The 20,807-nt window shown below is 34.1% G+C and overlaps 2 protein-coding genes across 2 annotated transcripts in view; one reads left to right on the forward strand and one right to left on the reverse strand.

Annotated features, from left to right (window-relative positions):
- LOC138711037 (la protein homolog) overlaps positions 1-7,544 on the reverse strand; it is a 32,158-nt gene extending 24,614 nt beyond the window's left edge. The window contains exon 1 of the mRNA XM_069842327.1: positions 7,443-7,544. The gene's annotated coding sequence lies outside the window, so the exon portion shown is untranslated. The remainder of the gene's footprint in view (positions 1-7,442) is intronic.
- Positions 7,545-7,641: 97 nt separating this feature from the next.
- Positions 7,642-20,807, forward strand: part of LOC138709990 (uncharacterized) — a 49,114-nt gene continuing 35,948 nt past the window's right edge. The window contains exon 1 of the mRNA XM_069840669.1: positions 7,642-7,825. The gene's annotated coding sequence lies outside the window, so the exon portion shown is untranslated. The remainder of the gene's footprint in view (positions 7,826-20,807) is intronic.

Here is a 20,807-nt window from a genome sequence, read left to right on the forward strand (position 1 = left end):
TCTATTTAGCAGTGACCCCGATGCACGAAGTTTTGTCACTAATTTGTAAATCGTTGACCTACTAGGTATAGGGGAATTTGGAAATTTTCTACGAAAATGTCTTTGACATCTTCTCCAATTTTCACGCTTAGCAAAAGTGTCGTATATAAACACACGCTGTTCAACTGAAAACATGTTCTCGCAACAGAGTTAACGACGCAACTGAACGAGCACAGCTTGGCTTGCCAGCGGGGAACGAGAGCTTGCTTGCGCAGTATCGCATTTCCTCCTCGTCCGTCTACTCATATGTCAGACACCAGTTATTTCTGTTCCACATGCTATGACTTCAGTTCAGCTGAAACGTCTAGAACCTAGATAATGGTGATAATAATATTTAGCAATAACAAAGACAATCTGTTGCTCAAGCTCGGTAGAGAAAATGACAGGAAGATGATTAATCCAGTAATAATAATTTACGGGTTTCACATTCACAGTAAAATAAGATAAATTCGTTATAATCAGAATTCAGACTAAATTACGTAGGTACCACAAAATCTGCCCTCGAAATCAAATAAATTAGGAACAATTTTCCATCAAAAACCAATTAAAATTTCCATGGAAAAGGCAAATTTATAATAATTTATGGTAAGAAGTAAATGTTGTTTAGTCAACTGTCCGAAAATAGGTTTGAACCTCACAAGTGATACCAACATGTCACCACTTCTGAGGCAACTATACTTTTTTTTTAAGATGGGACATGACAGTTAAGCGGCCGAGCTTGGAACTACAGTGCTATGTTGCCAATATGGACTACCATGCTGCCAGCTGATGGAAGCTAGCAATTGACGTTAAGATAGCTGATGCTAAAACATTCATTGACAATTGACGCGAAGGTAACAAAACAGAGCCATCTTTAGTTACAAGCCGGGGCATGGGTAGGTTTGGCAACGCAGAGTGGAGGCGGGAGATTTTAGAGTGATATTGTGTATGCTCATTGCTTTCGTTATACGTAACGCGTATTTTTTCAATATTACTTCATGCACAAAGGTAAGATCAAAATTCAGAGTAGTGATGTAAATTATTACGGGTTCGAAAATAGTGTTTTATTGCAATCAATTAGCTATACTTCAGAATACGGCGTAAGTAGACTACTTACATACAAAGGCTGCCACTTAAAATAATTACAAAAAAACATGTTTTTATTGATAGTACGAAGGTAAATAAATAAATAAAAAAGATATTCTTTGCACCGAAAATAATAAAATCAATAATGCAATAAAGACGTAAGTTCCTACGCAGTATTCTTAAGTTCCATTCAGTTAACAAATTTGTGGCTAGCAAATTGACAATGTTTTGCGACTTAATGGTGTTTCATCTGTGAAAGGTTTAGGATATATTTTAATATTATCTTCTGCGATTATCTATCGTGTTTTTTTCCAAATATTTCAGATGCCTAGAAAGTGCTGTGTGCCTATGTGTCGTAGCAACTACACTTATAATTAAAAAAAAACATACTTGTTTTTTTATTGGTGGTACAAGGGAAAATAAATAAATACTTAAAGAAATGTTACTTGTACCAAAAATAAATAAAATAATGACGTACTTTCGCAATACCCTATTCCAATCAATTAACCATTATGTGGCTAGTAAATTGACAATGTTTTGCCGCTTAATGTTGTTTCACCTCTGCCATGAAAGGTGTAGGATATCATATGCATTTTAATTTCATGTGATTATGTCGTGCTTTTCTATGAATATTTCAGAAGTCCAGGAAGCCAGTTTTAGTTTGAACCTGGCCAGTCACCATAACAATACTGTTATCCTAAATTATTTGTTATAAACTTTTTAAAATATAATTTTAAATAAATATAACTACAGAAAACAAGCTAAGAATGTGAATTATGCAAATAGGCCTAAAATAAAATGTAAACAGAAGAAACTATTGACATTCCTATTATAATAAAAGTATGAGGATGTAAATACAGTTAAGCCAAGTAAAACAATCTATGAAAAAATGAAAACACATCCCTTCAACATAATACGTAACAAAACGCAACGGTGAATGTAGAGTATCCAACGCCCACTGAACGAATATTTCACTTTTATCACTGCCAATGTTGCGCTATAATCGTATATGCAAGGTAGGCTATAACAAAAACCTAAACTAACCAAACCTAACCTGTCAAAGAAGCAACAAGTTATACTAAATATGTGTAAAATTGGCCTATGTCTCTATAGTGGGCGGGACATAAGTAACACTGACCAAACCAACAAAGTGATTATATGCATGTACAAATTATAGATAGTTCTGACGTATAGCAGGCATTCCGAATCTTCAACAAAACTGCAACATTTATGGGATCACAAAACAGCTGTTTACAATGACTTTGAAAACCAACGGCGTAACTTTATTGATATAGCACGCGAGACCCAACAATTTGACTAGAATTCCGATACACACAAATCACAAATAAGAATATAAAAATGTGGTTATACAATATTTAATAGAATAGTCTATTACTTTGTCATCCATAACCGTAAAAATTCCCAAAGACTGGAACCATTTTATTTTCATTTATTGTCCTGTTTTTTTTTTATAACCAACACGCATTTAGTTTATAATACATCAACAATTAACGTTTGGTACGACCGCAAACATAATTCCATCCACACACACTTATATTGTAACATTAATTTACATTGGAAATCGACATTAGCACAAACACGTGTACTGTACGGTCAGCCTCCGGGTGACAGATAATTACAGTGTTGCCGACGTATGGCCCCGGCTTGTAACTAAAGAAGGCTCTGTAACAAAACAATACATAAATCGACAGAGAATCAAACACGACAATTTCACTGTGGATGTTACTCAGCAGCAAGTAAAAGCAATACTTACTAGACTTCCATACAACTTTTCTGGAGAAATATACAGCTATGAAACTTCCTTGTGAGTCTACATTACGCAAACTGTTATGTCTCCGTGTTATGATGATACTATAAAACAGAGAGCTGCAAAACAGCTCTTAGAACCAGTTTATATTCGACCGGTTGGAGAACAACCGGCGAGGTTGAGCATCCAACCGAATATCCGACTTTCAAACATTGCACCTGATGTCTTGCTGGCTAGACAGAACACCAGGCGCACTTCACCATACAGGAACTGTGATGACATTTTCCAACTACACAAATGTAGTAACAATTGAAGAAAATTTACTTTTTCTAATTAAAAAAAAAAGTGTTAGCTTGAAATAGATCTATAATTGATTGGACACTTTGGTACATCTATATTCATAACTAATACATAAATCAACTAATGGACATCGGTAACAGCAAAGGAAATAAGTTAATGCACAGATGAAATCTGACATGTAAACAAATACAGGAATAAAATAAATTATAATTGCTTAAATGTCAAAATGTATAGGCTACCTCTAAAAGAATAGTTGTTAATACAGCCTATGTCTTTTAATTATTCTAAGTGGATGTATTATTATTTCACTAATAAATCATTTTTAAGGGGATAAAAGTTATTAACAAAAATAAAAACACTTTCAAGCTTTAATGATCGTAGCTTCATGATGCGTGCTGTTGCAATACTTGGATTGCTGAATGAATGAATGAAGAAAGAGGATGAAATATCAATTGAAAGGTACATGATGATAATCGCGTCCTTGCAATGATTCTTGGAACTCCTGGATGGCTCAATATCGTCTGTCTTTCATGACCCAGAGCCGTCCACCCGAGAAAGACTCGAACATTCGTTAAACCGAACATTGGATCACTCCGCGAGACGAAAGATCTTCGCATACTGTCTATAGTGCCAGGCGTTCTGTAGCAATATAATCATTTCTATTTTTCGTAACCTATTGTAGACGACCAGGGACGTCGCTAGGGGGGTGCGAAAGAGTGCGCAAGCACCCCATAAAATATCGGAGCACCCCTTTCCGCACCTCAAAGGGCAATTTATTAAAAAAAATACTAGGCATAAGTTATTTTGAAGAACAAAAACAAACAATTTCTTGGATGTGAAAAAACTACGTCCCTTAATATATCGTTATGGATATGCTGACCAACAATAATAATAATAATAATAATAATAATAATAATAATAATAATAATAACACACACTAATATTAATAAACAGGTGTATAGTATGCGCGCAACTGCATGAGAGAACATTTTGGATTTTTTATGCACCACATTTTTACAACTCGCACCCCATTTTTAAATCTCGCACCCCATCCGCACCCCCCTTGCCCTGATCCTGGCGACGTCACTGTAGACGACTCTACTATAAACAACATCAGAAGTTCTGTGACGGATCATAATATTTAGATTTCGATAGATGAAACTACAGATGCTACTGGAAGATCTGTAGCTAATGTGGTCATAGGAATATCATCACCTGAACATCCCGGTCAAAAATTCTTAACATCCGAGGTGTTAAACGAAGTTAACCAAACAAACTGTTCAACAATGCGGCCAAACGGGATAAAAACAGAGAACATACTACTTATTTGTGAGGGATGCAGCCCTTTATATGATCAAAGCAGCTTCCAAAATTCAGGACGCTGTCCCAGAATGATAAATCTGATATATTTGGCTCATGGCCTTCACCGGGTGGCAGAACAAATTAGGAAACAGTTTTCTGATGTAGATGATTTCATCTCAAAAGTGAAAAAAAGTATTTTAATAGCTCCTTCTAGGACACTGAAATTTAAAGAATTGTAGGGTTCATAACCACAGTGGGCCAAGCGCCATATACTAAAACCGTAGAAAACAAGGGTTAAAATGAAGTTATTACCGTAATCCATGTTGAAGCTTTCGTACACTACTTTTAACACTTGAATATAAATAATTGATTAAATGGCGAGACATGGAAATCCTACATATACAACCCAAGAACCAAAAACTCAACACACTAGAACAATATGAAATATACAGACATACCAAAACACACCCTGATCGAATTCTCAACACACAGATCAATTTCAGAACACACACACACTATTTGACACCACATTTCAACACTTTTCAACAATCGAACGCACCCACACAACAGGCAGCGAAGTTCGAGATGACGCCGAGATCTAGCAGGCTCTGAGGATGGTGTGAAGAAACACCGAAACAGCTGTAAGCCACACATGCTTACACAATTAACACGAGTAAGATCGCCTTTTAATCAATCATTTATTACCGTAATTCAAAGGAAATATATAGCAAGTAATATAAAGTATACACATCAAAACTTAATGATATGTCAATCTTCATTAAACTATGGTATTCACTTAACTTTAACCCTTGCTTTCTCCGTTTTTAATAAATGGCGCTTGGCCCAATATGGCTCTGAACCCTTCATTAGCACCAGGAATTCCTTTTCCACCCAAAAATATTGTGACACGGTGGGGTTCTTGGTTGATGGCCGCTGTGCACCACTTTAAGAACTACAACCAGATTGTTGAAGTGATTATCACATTTTGATACTGAAGCAAATTCAGCTATTAAAATTGCAAAATCGCTATCTCCACAGCTGTATGAACTTTTGCAGTTAATCAACAATAATTTAAGGATGTGCCTTTAACAATAAAACAACTGGAGTCATCATACATGGCAATGTCAGGGTCCTTGAAATTTGTCTATAATCTGACACGACACTTGTATTGTCTTTATTTACATTCTATGGTATTCGTACTGTACATTGCTTCACAGCTAGAATATGGAACATGTCAAACGAAAAAAAATCTTAATAGTACTACAAAGTCTTAATTATAATCATAGCCAGGGGCAGGTATTTATGGAGATTAATTTTATCATTTATGTTTTTTAATATTGGTGTCGTTGGAGATTGATTTGTACTCTTGGCGGAGATTAATGGAAATTTTGGAAAATACAATTATTTTGGAATTGGATTATTACCCCAGTATGAATATTACTTTCCAAATAATTAATATTAAAGGTTCGTTGGATTCTGGTAAAGGTACGGTATGGCCAATAGAGAATATTTGTTGGGTTAAGACTGTATTTAACACACAATGATTAAAAACGAAAAAAAAAAAAAAAAACTTGCAGCCCTCAAATTAACACTTTCAAATAATTAGTGACATGTTGAATTCTCCGTCTTTTCAGTTCACTAGTGTGAACACCTGGAATGCCATGTAATGTAGCCTACTTGAATATGTAACAAATTCAAGTGAAAAAAAAAATCCGAAAAAAAACCCTCAGAATGAAGTTCGCTGTAAAACGACGCAATAGTAATAATTTGCGAATGTGTTCATATTTCTCTATTAGAACTCTATTTCGCGATTTGTCGTGATTGCTCGGCCTTATAGGCTTTGACGATAACAACTTTTGTCAGGTTTACTATGCTGCCATCTAGTTGTTACGTAAGGAGTCACGTCATAAGTCCCATTTGAATTGCATTAGCGACTGTACTGCCATCTCGTGCTCGTTTACGGCGGCGGTGGCGATCCTGGCGGTTGTTCTCTTCAAAATGCCGCCGATTTTAACATTGGGATGAGCAATCAGTTATTGATATACGTGATCTGGGCTTCTACTATGGTACCCCAGATCACATATAAAACCTGAGAGGATAAAAATAGATAACAGATTTCTCATCCCTATGTTAAAATCGGCGACATTTTGGCCAGGATCGCCACTCGTCCGCCGTAAACGAACACGAGATGGCAGTACAGTCGCTAATGCAATTCAAAAGGGAGTTATGACGTGATTCCTTATGTAACAACTGGATGGCAGCATAAGAAACCTGACAAAAGTTGTTACCGTCAAAACCTATAAGGCCGAGCAGTCTGGGTATATAATGATCTAGGATTATACTCGTATTATGATAGAGAACTGTTGTGATGTCATAGGGGAATCGGAATACTCTGAGAAAAAACCCTGTTGCCTGGACCATGGGCTTGCCCAACACAAATGATGATGATGATAATAATAATAATAATAATAATAATAATAATAATAATCTACGCTGAAAGTTTACCTCCACGCGTGTTAAAAACGACAGATTCTTGAAAGGAAGCACAAGCGTTACAATATATAAATTAGTTATTTGTGTGTGTGTGTGTGTATATATATATATATATATATATATATATATATATATATATGTGTGTGTGTGTGTGTGTGTGTTGAACAATAACTACCCCCGAATTTACGGGCTGCCACTACAACACAGAGGATAACAAACAATTGGTTGTTTTAACAATACAATTTTACAAATATTAATATGACAAATTTAAAAGAAATAGGCTCCTATTACAGACAGAGCATAGCTAACAATAATACAGGACTATTTGTTGAGAATAGTAGTATTAATAACATCTCATAAATTAGAAAGCATTTGGCTGAGTTAAATGGGATAGACGCATCATTGACAATATTATGTGTTTATATCTAGTGCTTATTAAACCGACTGGGATAAAAAACATTACCGCAGCATGTACCTGGTAGACTGCTTGTCTAGTACCGTAGAAGACTGTTCAAGGTGATGGTTTACTGCGCCACATTAGTCGATTGCACAATTTCACACTTCCTTATAGGACAGATAAAAAATACATCATACCTACGAATCTTCTTACTATGACAATCATGTGTGTAGGATGCTGGTTGCGTGAGTCACTACCCGAAGGCTATGTCGTGACGGACGCGAGTGTAGAATGTTACACCTCGCTGGCCGTCTGTTGCGAACCATGATCAAAGTGACAGTGGTGTTGACATAGATCGTGTTGTGTCCTTAGCATCATGTCCGTTTCCACAAATTTAAGAATGGCAGGATTGTGAAGAGGATAGCTGAGTTTTTAGCATGTTCAAGAAACCTTATTATGTGGTAGGAATTACATATTAAATTTACTTTCATGAATATTAAATATAGAGAAGTTTCGATGAAGTGTGTTGAACTCGTCTGTCGAAGCGTGCATTTTTATTTAGTTTTAATTTCCTGTTGTGCTATAGCAGTGCCGTTTTATTACATAAAATTGAGTTAAGTCGGTAATGTCTTTTAACATAGTGCGAATAATGTTTAGTATGATAATAATTATTGACGTATAGGCTTGTATTCAACGAAACCAGATGTTACGTCTTCATAAGGGTGGGTCACAATAGGCCCTATTTGGTCTTGGAATATATTTTTGCATGTTAACCTTTAATAATATGGTTTCCTCCAACCTAGACATAAATGAGAGAAGACTGTGGTTTTATTATCTATCAGATTTGACCACTTCTAATCCAATAGGCTATGAATTTAATCGCATGGAAAATTTTATTGCGTGTAATGGGTTATTCCTAAAGTTGCCGAACTGTTCATTACTTGTTTTTACTGACAGACTATGTGAAATATGTGATGGGCTCGGAATAAGTACTTAAAACGCGAAAGTGTTGAAATTGTGACAAAGAGAAAAATGACGACCAGAAGTCTACAGTAAGTCAAACCGAATATTCCAGGAAACCACTGTGAATGACTAGATGCTTTTTCAAAAAGGAAAACCAGCGTCATTCGCTATATGCCTTAATGAACTTCGATCACTATATTAAAAATACTGAACAATGTTACAACCAGAAAAAAATCATATGATAACCCTAGTCTATATCGTGATGTATATTATACCAAGAAAATCCACGAAGAAATGTTCTGAATATTAATTGTTTTATAGAATACTTACTGCATGAAATGATTGTCTATTTACAATACAAATCTGTTGTCAGAAACTAGAGTAATATTAGACCTATATTATACAGTTGTTGCTAATGTATAATGTTATTCTAAAGTAAGTTCCCATTTTCAAATGGTCGTAATTTTGGTACATTTTTAGATTTTCCAATTTGTACGTAAAGAAATGGGAGTTTACTATAACAAGAAGAAACAACAATTTAATAGGCTATTTTAATCAAGAAATTGTCCTTATTTCAAACACCAATCACCAGTTCTGTCGAACCCTTATCAAACGCCTCCAAGTTGTGGTGTGAAGAAATAAGAACCTCTTGTGATTAGCACTTGGCTAGTAGTAGATACCGGTATCCACAAGACTGTCTCTGTCTTCTGAGCTACTGGTAGGAATCTCTTGTCTGATGTTCGGAGGTGATATTCAAATGGGTCTCACTGACCGCTGTTAAACATTTCTGAAGCGAAAACTGAGAAACACAGTAACGAAAACTCACACTATAATCGCGAAATATTCAATATGTGTGTGTTGAATTTTTCAACCTTTTTTTAATATTACACAACAGGTTTTACAATTTTATATTGTACGTGACTGATTGCAGTCGTAGACATACTGTAGATAGCTAACTCATCTGTTTACAAAATTGGACATGAATAATTTTTACTTTAAGAAGATGTTATAGCCTACTATAAAAACTTGGTATCGGATGGCGATATTCATACGTGTTCAGTGATGAATTCATTCGCATATCATGAAGTCAACAATAAAATTAACTCGGAGCTTCCCCTTTAAAAGACCCTCAAAAATAATTATATTGAACTATGATAAAAATATCCTTTTTCCCGTACTTACAAAATATGTAATTACATGGACTAATAAACAGCCATATATCTAATGGCACTTACAATACAACCGTGTCCTTTCGATTATTCTTGTTACCGGTACCACTTTCAGTATCGATAACAAAAAAGTGTATTCTTTTTCAGTTACGTGTTGTATAACTTTGACGATGACTTGCAAAGACATCTAAGAGTTTAAGTTTTGAGTGTTTAGTTCTGTATGTTGTTGGACAATAACTTCATTTAGGTCAAAATTACATAAATTCTTACTTAACAGATTAATTGCTGATTAATATTTGTTACTTATAATGAAACTAACATCTGTCCATTATTATTATTATTATTATTATTATTATTATTATTATTATTACTACTACTACTACTACCACCATTAGCTCATAAATTAAGTTACTACTTTACCTTATAGATTTATCTAAATTTAAATAAATATGTAGTGAAGAATATTGCTGGAGAACCTTTTAAGTGTAGTGTAAATATTTGTAATTTAAATTGATGTATTGTATTGATTAAGGCTGATTGAGTGGAAGAGAAGGCCTTATGGCCTTAACTCTGCCAGCGAAAATAAAACATTATTGTTATTGTTATTGTTATTATTATTATTATTATTATTATTATTATTATTATTATTATTATTATTATTATTATTATGTCCTACAGAAATTGGCTCGATATGTATTTCTTAACTGAACATTAACAAAGGAGACTGACTATAAAATTATTGTAATAATACTGTTGAGCACACGTCTTAATAGATTTAGTTCTGGCTTAAAATTAATTAGTGAATGTTGCGTCGAGTTTATTGCATTATATTTCAGTACAGTCATTTTAGTTCATAATCCATAATCAATTCTGCGTGAATTTATTCCTTTGGCTCCTCAAGGAAAGTGCCTAAATTCAACACTGATCGGAATAAAATGGAAAATACACATTTAAAAATATAGACAAATTAGAAAAATACAAATCGTCTGCGGTTAACTATTACCCCTTGATTGTTAGCTATATTATTGTTGTTATTATTATTATTATTATTATTATTATTATTATTTATTTATTTATTTATTTATTATATTAGGATTTTCTTCATCAGTGCATGGTTTTCCTCAGCATGAAGATACAATAATATGAGGCGTTCAGAAGTCAACATGATTAACTCCACTTTTGGTTATTTCTAAGTTGGCAATGTATTAAATGTATTATACAGTTCAATAAAAAAAACCCACAAAATGCAGTATTCTTCTTCATTACATCACAGAATTAATTATGTGTATTTAACTTTAACCTTGAATATCTGAAAATCTTTGGAAAAGGAGTTAATCATGTTGACTTCTGAACGCCTGATATACAGATATAATTTTACTTATCCATAATAACATATCAAAATAATTTTCATTATTTAAATTTCTCTGTCACATGCTGTCTCTAAGTCCTCCCATCCATGTGCTGGCTTCATTCTTCCCTGTGACATTCAGTTTAATATCTGTTAGGTATTTTGTTGTCTATACGCATCATGTCTTTATACAATCTTACTTATTGTTCTTAAATTTCATTTATTATTATTATTATTATTATTATTATATTATTATTATTATTATTATTATTATTATTTATCCATACACGTAGGCTACTAATAAACTAAAGTAAAGCTGTTAGAGTAGGGGTAGGCTAACTAATTCAGGAAAGAACTTACGAAGTAATCGTACAGTTGGACCCGAGGCACTTGTTTTCTTTACTTGGTTATTTAACGACGCTGTATCAACTTCGCGATTAGTTAGCGTCGGTGGAATTGGCGATAGCGAGACGATATTTGGCGAGATGAGGCCGAGGATTCGTCATAGATTACCTGACATTCGCCTTACGGTTGTGGAAAACCTCTGAAAAAACCCAACCAGGTATTCAGTCCAAGCGGGAATCGAACCCACGCTCGACGCAATTCCGGATCAGCAGACAGACGCGCTACCGCGTAAGCTACGCGCCGGTGGCTAGGTTCCTGGGTTCAAACCCAGTCAAGGACAATAAAATCGTTAACATGGCTGTTTCCGGGAAGGAAGTAAATATAGTTTCGACAACAGGAATTCGCGATATGAGTCCCATTATTCTGAGAGGTTATGTATATGAAGACAATCAGATATAAAGGGCACGATGATAGACTCTAACAAAACGTGATTTTAGTTTTGAAGTAGTCACTCACTAAAATACTGCGTGGTGACGTATTTTATTTGTATCGTTGCAACAGCGTACCAAATGTATAAACAAAGCTTGATATTGACATTACACGTATATATCAGTTACATTGTCTAGTAAAGTGTAAATAAACTTGTGTAAGAATGTAAGTTTATTCTACGTAATAAAAAAAAATCACGAGAAAAATGAAGCTGAGTGCAACGTGTTTTTGATTTCAAATAAAGACCCATATTTTTTAAATAAAAATTATTATATTTCATGTGCTGATAAGTTGACTCGTAGATACTGAATATGAACAAAATCCATCCAATAGTTTAGTAGAAATCGCTGTACACAGACAGACTAGCACTAAAATTATTATATTTCATGTACATCATTCCCTGATAAACTGACTCGTAGATACTGAATATGAACAAAATCCGTCCAGTAGTTTAGTAGAAATCGCTGTACACAGACAGACTAGTACTAAAATTATTATATTTCATGTACATCATTCCCTGATAAATTTACTCGTAGATGAATATGAACAAAATCAGTCCAATAGTTTAGTAGAAATCGCTGTACACAGACAGACTAGTACTAAAATTATTATATTTCATGTACATCATTCCCTGATAAATTTACTCGTAGATACTGAATATGAACAAAATCAGTCCAATAGTTTAGTAGAAATCGCTGTACACAGACAGACTAGTACTAAAATTATTATATTTCATGTACATCATTCCCTGATAAATTTACTCGTAGATACTGAATATGAACAAAATCCGTCCAGTAGTTTAGTAGAAATCGCTGTACACAGACAGACTAGTACTAAAATTATTTTATTTCATGTAGGCTACATCATTCCCTGATAAATTGACTCATAGATACTGAATATGAACAAAATCCGTCCAGTAGTTTAGTAGAAATCGCTGTACACAGACAGACTAGTACTAAAATTATTATATTTCATGTACATCATTCCCTGATAAATTTACTCGTAGATACTGAATATGAACAAAATCAGTCCAATAGTTTAGTAGAAATCGCTGTACACAGACAGACTAGTACTAAAATTATTATATTTCATGTACATCATTCCCTGATAAATTGACTCGTAGATACTGAATATGAACAAAATCCGTCCAGTAGTTTAGTAGAAATCGCTGTACACAGACAGACTAGTACTAAAATTATTATATTTCATGTACATCATTCCCTGATAAATTTACTCGTAGATACTGAATATGAACAAAATCCGTCCAATAGTTTAGTAGAAATCGCTGTACACAGACAGACTAGTACTAAAATTATTATATTTCATGTGCATCATTCCCTGATAAATTGACTCGTAGATACTGAATATGAACAAAATCCGTCCAATAGTTTAGTAGAAATCGCTGCACACAGACAGACTAGTACTAAAATTATTATATTTCATGTACATCATTCCCTGATAAATAGATTGCATCATTATAAACAAACTACTACAGAACTACTGTATTATTCATGTTCTTTGTCGATTTATTACGTACAGAAACCATAGGAGCCTTCGTGTGTATGCAATCTGTTTTGACACTTGAAAACTTGCTAATTTTTTCGCTTTCAATCTGTCATCTGATATCAGATAACGTGATACACAGAGTAATAGTATACATACGTATCTGTAGATCCTACTCATATCTGCGAAGTGATTCATATGAAAATCCCTTCATACGTGAAATCGCGTTCTTTTCAATATCCTTTTGGTGTACAATAGGATAAACTTTTCACGTTCTTGTTATATCAACCATTACGAAGCTATATAAAAACGTAAGATCTACTTAGTTAATGTTTTTTGCACCCATCGTTCATATAAATTGATTAATCCCTCGATGTATGTATGCCTGTCTCTGAATAGGGCAGGTTTAATCATTTTCACTAAAAACGACTTAACGATTTGTTCTCGAAATTTTCTTTCGTACGGAAGAGTTAAATGCAGTAGTATAGAATGCATGTCTCGTGAAATGTTTTCTGTCAGAGATTGACAACTTTAGCGTTATGTCTTCAATGCAACACTTCATACAAAACTTTCATGGCGTGATTATTCGTACTTTGAAAAATTAAGTTTACTCTATTAGAGAAATAGAGCAAGACATAGTATAGCACACACTGTTAGTAATTACAAGTTGATTTTCTTGGACCACGTCATGCTGGTTGATAGAATGTTCGTAAACGTTGGTTGGCGACTCTTGAGACGTCTGTTATTTTTAAAGTTCAGTATAATTCTACATTAAAAATAGTAATATACGTTACAAGAGCGGTATGTTGACGTTTTCATGGTCGAGGAAAAGATTGAAAAAGCGAAACGTAGTTGAGCTTTTTTAATTTCCGAGAACATGAAAACAAACATACCGCTCGTGTATCGTACATTATTTTGTGCGAAGATCGTTTATTACATACCTGAAAGACGAATTTCTAATTAGTTGCAATGAAATCTCCATGTTGGTTTCTGTTTAATGACGGCAACTTCGGAAAACCAAAATATCTTTCTTCAACATTGTTGCTATAAAATGTTTTCTGTGTTTACTATACTCCAGCAGGCCGTGATATACGTCTGTCTTTTTCCTCCCCCAGTCTATAAATGCGAACTTAAAACAAACGGTAAGGTTATGTAATGATTTATTTTTCATTTTAATATTTTAACAATGTTATTTATATAACATATTGCAGTAATAACATCGGCATCTGGAATCTTGTTGATTTTTTCACGGCTTCCTTAATGTTACTTGTATCAGGAATGCAATAAGTTTCGTGGAGTAGTAGACTTTACTTAATTTTTGCAAATATTTAAAAAGAATAATTAACATTGCAATTTAGGTGAAATTGCAGTGGTAAGTTTCCAATTTATAATTATTACTATGTTAAACGTCTCTAAAAATAATATGTTAAAAGCCTAAAGCAGTAAAATCAATATGTCACTTAAGCGGTAAGAAGAGGGAAATTGTTATGTGTGTTACGTTGGGAATACTGAATGTGGTATTTCACACTTACCGCGTATTGGTTCCGTGCGGAAAACAAGCAAATACGCACGATCTCGCACAAAAGTCATTGACATGAGGAAAATTGCTGAAAAAATTCTGCAGGTTACAGTTAGGGCACAAATGCAGGTATATTATACTATATTACTTTGGGTCTCTGCACATACATCTTATATCATAATCATGTATGAAACATAGTATAGTATACTTTACTCTTAGGACTTAGGAGGTTAAGGCTGATTGAGTGGAAGAGAAGGCCTTATGATCTTAACTCTGCGAGCGAAAATAAAACATTCTATTCTATTCTGGTATCACTTAGAAACGAAGTGAATCAATCAATTTATTTCACAGCTTCGGTAATACTTCTTAATTATTTAAGTGTACGCCTATACTTCGTTATACAACATTAAATAGGAACAGATAAATTAGATTTAATATACTAGTTTTACAAAAAAAAGTTCTGTTTTCTGGGCAATTTTGTATTACCAATATATTAATTTTACTGCTGTTTTTGATGCTGAAATTCCTCAAATTTTTACAATTGGATAGTTAACCTATTTATCTTGCAATATTTTTCCGTTTTATTGAAATACACAAATACTACATCTACGACACGGACCTTCCAACTCATTCCCTTCGTGATAAAAGTCATGCTAAGAGCACATGGAGTCAATGTTATCACATTTCTTGAATCTAGATTCCCTCCAAGCTGTGTGTAAGAAATATCGTCCCGGCATGAAAAGATTCCTCACTCCTACCATACCAAATACCTTTGATCATACTTAAAAGTATATAAAATCGTGACAAAAATATTAATAACAACATCACTTAGCAAAACGATGGGCAATGAATGCACATACCTATTGTTGGCTACGCGGAGAATGCCTCTATGGCTGATCCAGTACATTTTTAATGCCGAAATTATAAATCGGTGAGGTGCACCAGGGATCGAAGATAATTTGTAGAAACAAAAGCCGCCCTAAATAAGGGTTCGATAGATCGGCCTACTAATCAATTCATAAAGAATAATAAGTAAACAAAACAATTTTGTGACACTTGGAAAGAAAAAGAAAAAAACATTAAGATAAGAAAACGTAGGAAATGATTTACAATAAAAATTTTGTTGGGTACAAATGATTACTAATTATAGCTCACTTACCGGAAAACATTCTTTTGTTGCGTTCGGATTTTTGTTTATAGTATCGCTCATTGTCCGCATTTCCGATTGAATAACTGTGAATAATCAAATAGTGCTGTAATTTACCGCTAGAGCACATTATTTCATTGTAGTATTCTGAACTGAACCTGGAAATAAAATGAATAGCTCTGTAATTTAAACTATGAAGGACATACCTGGTTAATTTAGTATTTTCCCAATCTCATCCCATATGTTCTTTATCCATATTTACATTGCTTTAATTCCAATTTCATAAAGCTCTTCTTACTGTTGAACTTAATAAAATAACCTATACCTTCAATATTACCGCGATTGGAGGCCTTGCAATCGATATAATTGACATTCTATATTTTGATCTTGGACCGTACGGAAATTCGTTCAGAATTCTGGTCGAAATCCATTCATGCGGAAAAAGGCGATACGGCCAAGTGAGCGATGCTCCATTTAAAATAATGCAAAGAATAAAAATCCGAACGTGGCGTACGGATCAATTCCGGTACCTTTAACAATTACATGGACTCTGAGGATTTTGGTTATAATAATAATAATAATAATAATAATAATAATAATAATAATAATAATAATAATTATTATTATTATTATTATTATTATTATGATTATTATTATTACTATTACTGTCATATTTAAAAGTAGTAAAAGCTGTGTATGTAATCAGAGTTTATAATTATCAAACATTATCGTTTGGGTGAAATTCTCGTACATTTGGCACACAAGACAACTCTGTTCCCGTGTCTCGTACAAACCACCGAAATTCTCGTATGTGTACAAACCCAGGGAATGAAATCGAAGATGCGACGCAACAATTTTATTAATTCCCTACTCTTCATCGACAGTTAAATCTTTGTGACAAGAATGCATTGCTACACACATCTGTCTGTGTGAAATTTTTGTAATGTAATACCGGTACGATATTGTTTAATTCAGAGAAATAAGAACAAAATATGCCCTTAGTTTAAAAGTAATTGTTTATGTATGACATCACTTTTAGAGCCAATAAAATTCACCTTGTTTACTCCCCTGCATGTGAAATGTACAAGAGTTTTAAATATCTAATTTAAATGTAATGATAAGGAACGAACTGGATCAAAACCAGACAGTCCGGGCTCTGCTCATATACATGCGGCTAGCTACGTCACTGCTTGATTGTGCGACTTTTCTATTCCAAATACGCGCGCTGCCTTCTATTGAATCCTTATACGTCGTGTACACCACTGGCTAACGGAGACGATGTCTGAACAGTTAGGTTTCAGTATGTACTCGCATCCAGCCCTTTGTCACTCCGACTGTCTTTATCAGTTTTCGTGCGCGGAGAATATTTTTTCATTCATTCATTATTTATATTTTTCTACTCAAAGACAGGTCTTTCACTGCAAATCCAGCATTCTCCAATCTTCCCTCTTTTCCGTCTTCCTCTTAGTCCCCACAAACGAATCATGTATGTTAAAGTCAATCATCTGATATCTTCTTCTGCTCTGAACTCTTCTCCAGTTCATCATTCCTTCCAGTGCATCCTTCAGTAGGCATTCTTAGAGCCAGTGACCCAGCCAATTCCTTTTTCTCTTCCTGATCAGTTTCAGCATTATTCTTTCTTCACCCACTCTTTCTAGCACACCTCTTTTGTTATCTTGTCTGTCCATTTTCACACGTCCCATTCTTCTTCATATCCACATTTTAAATGATTCCGTCATTTGTCTTCACTTCGTCGTAATGTCCATGTTCCTGCCATATACAATGACACTCCACACAAAGCACTTCACTAGTCTCTTCCTTAGTTCTTTTTCCAGAAGTGCACAGAAGATGCTCCTTTTTATATTAAAAAGCTTCCTTATTCTACAAGAATATATCATAAATATCTGTAGTAATTGCACGAGTGCAATTTAATAAGATTATTCAACGAATAAAATTAAATAACTTGCAAAACCGAATTACTTAAGTAAATGATAATAATTATAAAACACAGCAATAAGACATTATAATGTATAACATTTTTTATATCATTTTTTTACAACATAATATCCTATATAATTATAAACCTCTCTGTTTACATTGTTGCTATTATCATTATGACTTATGATAGATAGCTGATATAATAACGGATGATACACAAATTGTACATGATTTTGATGACAATAAATATAAGTACATATACATTAGAATATTGAAAAGTTACAGTGCTAGTTGTCTGTTTTCTGACCTTCTATTATGTTATCGATCACTATTTCAAATTGATTTGAAGCACTAATAATAAACACAAGACACTGACAACCTGTAGTGTCGCTGTAATGTTACAAACCAAGTTACAAACAACTGTAAAGAACAAAGTTCGGGACGCGTGAGAATGGGGCACAGTAATGATTCAGCTGATCGTTTATGGTCGTTTATGCATTGCTCATAGATTTCTCAAGGGTGTGATACATGAATATGTTTTTAATATACTATATTACGAAAAATTAGCAACAAAACTAAAGGATGCGAAATACTCTCTACAGCTCTACACGAAATAAAATATTTCTTCCAACGATTTAGATTGTGAAAAAGTCCCCATAACTCTTATAGCGTTCCCTCGTTGAATAGCAATACTAATTCTTTGGCGGAGGAAAGCCGTACAGCGAGAGTCACCGTTAAGTGCTGATAAATACTTGCCGATATCAGAAGTTAACAACTTCGTCTCGGAACACCATGGGCCCATAGATTCTACGGCGAAAACAACAAAATAATATCTATCCAGAAGATCGAGATACTTATTGCGTTTAATTGTCACAGCAGATGCAGTGGCTGACCCAGCGAGTTTGGAAGTTTTGGGCAAATAAGAAGAAGCGAAGGTGTTATAACAAGTGGCAGCCCATAAAAGCGATTTGCCTTTGGACCATGGTGTTAAAGTTAAGCCATCTGGACGTTTGCCATCGGAACGATTATAATGTTTCCCCGTAGTGAAGTTAAAAAATAAACTGCTATCTATCACGGCATACTAAATACTATTGCCAACTACTCAGAGCGGAAATACGAAACAACAATACTTAACCTCAAAAGTAAGATAAGCTGAAATGTTACATTAATAGAATAAAAACACGAAAGGTTTTTGCAGACATTTATTTATTACTTTAAGTTACAGTTATTGAAAACACAATTTTCAAAGTTAAATTTTGTTGGCATTTCTTGATTTTCTGTGATTGACACTGAAGTATTGTATGAGGCGTCTTATCAAGAAACACAACTGTGATTTGTTGATTTTAAGGCGGTTCCAAAACGTTATTGGCCAGTATCGCAAATTCATCCTTTAAGTTGAATAATCTATCAAATTTGTTTAATATGTATATATTATAATATCGTTTTACTTCTGATGGGTGGTATGCTTTTTTTTTTTCCGTTTTCTAATTATTTCATGCTATTAAATCATTACTTATGTTAATCGATGATGCGATCAGATAAATATTTCACCTTTTCAATGCAAAATGGATATGATTTTGTTAGAGAAAAGAATAATTTATTGCTTCATCGACCCAGCTATTAATATTATTTATGTGTGATTAGATTTACTTATTAATAAATTAATGAAAGTCATAACTGGTTCCAGCCAATCAGAAAAAGGTCAGCCAATGTCTCAACTCATAAAATGCGTAGTTCATGTTATAAATGTAAAAAATGCAATAAATTAAAAATTTGATGTAATACATTACATAAACAAAGTGTTAAATCGTTATTTCAGTTTCCAGACTACCAACGTGCATTACTTCTGGTAATTCATTCGAGCTCTTCATATTAAGGCTGCATTTCTTCTATCCTTTGAAACGATACGCCGACACAACACAGTTTCTGCATGATGTCTAGCTACTCGCTGTGATATAGAAATAGATTCTAGTGTTTATTAGTCATCAAAGGCTGCTGACAGTTTTCATTATTTTGTCATTGTTTCCCACGGCATCTTTTGTCTTTATATTTTCTGTCGAACTTCTTATATCATTGTGGTAATGCATACTGTCTTTGTGCGTACTATTACTTCGTATATTTTCCTTTATCCGCTGGCCAAAGAAGTTCTGTTCACAGAGGTCAGTACTAAAAGAGAAAACACAAAATTTGTTGTCCCTTTGAGAATTCTCTGTGGGAACTTTCCTAGAAGCGGCACATTTGAATTTTACTACACACTTCTAGATTGTTCGTGATCATATTGTGATCTGATAGTCTAGAAGTTGAAAAGAATGTAATGACAATCATCTTCAGTTCACAGCATAGTTCTGAAGGGTTCACTAAGAGTTTATAATCAGTGATTGTGAAGTTAGTAAGATCCTGTATTACAGTTGAAGAAGACATATCGTACGCAGGAAGACTTTTGCATAGCAAACATGACGAACTTGGTTTTATTCACACAAAACATCAAAACAAAAATTGACCAAAATACATATTTTGATTAAAAACACAACACAGCTCCTTCAAGCACATAAAGTACGTTGTTGTCAACTGTCCGAAGACATGTCTGAAGCTCACAAGTGATACCAACAAAGAACCACTTATGAGGCAACTAAACCAGGAGATAATGGGGTAGGGTGGCCAGTTTCTTTCTCCCTCCATTGCATACATCGCCGACTAGCTACATATTACACAGTCCTGGGTGCTATTAGCTCGATTGTGTCATAGTATACCACCCTGTAACTCCTCATTTCACCTTCCCCGGCTGAGACAGTAATATTTTGGTACGGTACGAGCGGACAGGAAGGTCAGTGACGGATTGTATCAGGCTTGTACGAACTTTCAGCTCTCGCTGGTCGCCTAAAATCCACCACTGATGCACAGAGCTTAGCAGAAACCTCAATCAGAGGTAATAGTAGAGTATGTAACTTATTCATTTACTTCTATGAAAATAATTTATTACATTGCATAGAAAATTGTGTAAAATAATAGTTTTATACGTAAT

The sequence above is a fragment of the Periplaneta americana genome, chromosome 12 (genome assembly GCF_040183065.1).
Source record: "Periplaneta americana isolate PAMFEO1 chromosome 12, P.americana_PAMFEO1_priV1, whole genome shotgun sequence".
Classification (NCBI taxonomy): domain Eukaryota; kingdom Metazoa; phylum Arthropoda; class Insecta; order Blattodea; family Blattidae; genus Periplaneta; species Periplaneta americana.